Consider the following 2,890-nt stretch of genomic DNA (forward strand, 5'->3'; position numbering starts at 1 on the left):
GCAAGGAAGTGAAGCTCAGTTATTTGGAGGAGGGAAACTTCCAGGCCAGTTGACCGAGCACCATTAGTCCAACCGGGAAGCTTTTCTATTCGTTCGCTTGCACTTTCCGTTGGTATTACTCTTCCCTGCCCAGTCACACTCTCATTGGTGAGCGCCCCAAAGCCAATTACAAATAGACCTGAGCTGGGACTATATTTTTTCGCGGATGGATCTTGGGAGAACTATGCTTTTTATTGTTAATGGTTAGAAACAAATTTTGGTCGCCGCTCCCAGCGCTGCTGGTGCTCTTTGCCTTACACCTGCTNTACAACAGAATACGTAAAAATATTAGAACTATGTAAATATACTTGTATAATTAAATATATACTTATAACTGAAGAATTAAGAAAATGAACATACTTATATGCACGTGAAGACTTTATGCGTGTTACATACATCTAAGATTGAGGTGCATTCAGTAGATGTTAGTAATTATCATATGGTTGGATGTATTGTAAATAGTCATATTTTTATTTAACTGCATCGCTAAATGCCATAATTTTTACCTTTTATATTTAACTAACATAAAAGGTATTGACTCTCATTGCAGTTGCGTTTTAGAAGGATTTAGTACAGGGGATTAAGCAACTTTCTTGCATTTTCCTTTAAAAGTAACACAAACACCAATTGGAAACGTTTATATAGAGTTAATGGCATTTGCATTGATGTTTTCCCAAATAAAGTAGACTTGAACATTACCTTGGTAATCCTGATCTACAGATTTGTTAAAGTACCAACAAGCCCGGAAAATACTTTGTGTGGACTCTGTGGAAGGTCTTTTGGAGATGTGCCCAAAAATTCTTCAGAACATTTCTGTTATCTCAGACCCTAGAATCTGTCACTTGAGAGTCTTTCAAGGCTTTGGACCTATTCATGGGGGCCCACTCATCCTTAGAGTCTACTCAGCTTTGGGTAGATTTCCAACTCCAGAAACCACCACCACTGCCACCCTCAAAATCCTAGTATACAATCAATTAGAATAAGTATTGTATGCATTTGGGCCAAATGTGAAAGTGCAGTTTGGGGCCCATTTGTAGAAGTCACTCCTATATCCTAAATCTATTTATGTGTAATAGTTAACAGTGGTTTATGGAAGCGTATCTTCCCAGTTGCTTAGATCTTAGTGTATAGTTCTCTATGGGCCTGTGCGTGAAACTATGGAGATGCGTGGGAATGTTATGTGCAGAGGTGCCTGAAAGTGAGAAAGACGCCCGGTTGCCCAAGGTAGGGGGGATGATTGACAGCAGACAGCCCCGCCCCTTTCCCCTCCATTCCTTCCTCTCCTGGTGTATGGAACTATCTTTTGAGTGCGGCAAGTTGTAGCGGGCACCGCTGACTGTTTCCCTTTGGGGCACTTCTTATCTAGAAGCTGAGTTTAGTTTCTTCCGAAGTGATCCAGTTCGTCCCCCCAAGCCCGTCCTCCTGAATAAGGAAGCAGCCGCCAAGCATCAGCGGAGCCCTGATGAGCCCGGGCTGTGGAGCCGCTTAGCAGTCTCCCGGGACCCAGCTTCGGAGGAGCCGCAAGCATGCACCCTGGGTGAGCTGTTGCTGCCCCGAGCTCCCCTCCCTCTTTCCGACTTTGAGCTACTTTGTGGGGCCGGGACTGTAGTTGTACTTACGTCTGCAGAGAAAGTGGGGGCAGGCAGTAAGAAAGGGTGGGGGCTTATGGACAGACGTAAGACCCCGGAGCCTAGAGAGCCCATGTTACTTACCCTTCCTCCTGTTTCAGGTTGTGGCTGCTCCTGGTTACGTTGTGCCTGACCGAGGAACTGGCAGGAGCGGTGAGTCTCTTCTCCTGACCCCTTTCCCTCCTCCTCCCTTGACCCCTTCCCCATTCCACTTGTGTTTGTGTTAGGGGTTACGGAAGGTTGCACTGCGAAGCAGAGTTCACATCACTCTCGTTTCTAGTGGAAGTTAATGGGAGGAATAGCACAGTGTCACACTTATGCCTTTGGGACTCAGGCATCTTTCTGTCCCAAAACTTCGTAACGGGTTGAGAAAACAAAAGTACAAGACACAAGAGACACACATTTCCCAGCCTGTTCCCAGACGACTTAAGAGGACTGACATCTGATGCCTTTCTCTGCATCTATCTCCAAGGCAGAAGAAATGTAATTTTCCCTGGTCTACAAGAACATGAATTGGCACACTAGTTTCAGAGTGGGAGGAGAGCACAAGGAGTGGGACTTGAAAGTGCCCTGAAAGTTGTGGAAGTTAAACTTAAGTGTTTGCTTGTGAGCCCTTTGACAGTACCAGATGACAACATCTGGATTCTTTAACTAACTGAACTGAACTAGTACCACTAGATGATGTTCAATTTCTGTCTGATGTTTCCTTTCACTGGTTTTCTGTGTCATCATAAAGTTAAAAGTTAGTGTTCAGAATAGAAAAAAAATCTGAAAGTTAACATTTCATAGGCTGTTTAGATACCATCCATCAAATCAGCTAGGAACGGCAGGCAGAGGAATTTCTGTAGACATCTGGTCAAGAAAAGCTTAATGGATCCCAGAAAGTGGAGAGACCTCCAGTGTAATCACTAGGATAATTTACCAAAGGTGGAGTAACCCAAATAATCAGAGATGCTGCAATTTTCCAGCCTCACTAGCTGTTTATGCTGGCAAAAATAAAATTAGCAGTTAAGTTCAAATATGCAATTATTCACCTATTGAGTACTATTTCACTGCTCTATTTAATAAATGGTTAATAGCCAAAGTCAAACACTATATAAATGACAGATTAAAACATATTCCAAATATTTACCTGTGGATTTTGACAATTTAAAACGATTGGCTCTATTTTTAATTAAATTAGAAACTTAAAATGTTTTAAAATACTATTGATAGAGATATAT

This window comes from Crocuta crocuta, unplaced genomic scaffold, assembly GCF_008692635.1.
Source record: "Crocuta crocuta isolate KB4526 unplaced genomic scaffold, BGI_CrCroc_1.0 scaffold737, whole genome shotgun sequence".
Taxonomy (NCBI): domain Eukaryota; kingdom Metazoa; phylum Chordata; class Mammalia; order Carnivora; family Hyaenidae; genus Crocuta; species Crocuta crocuta.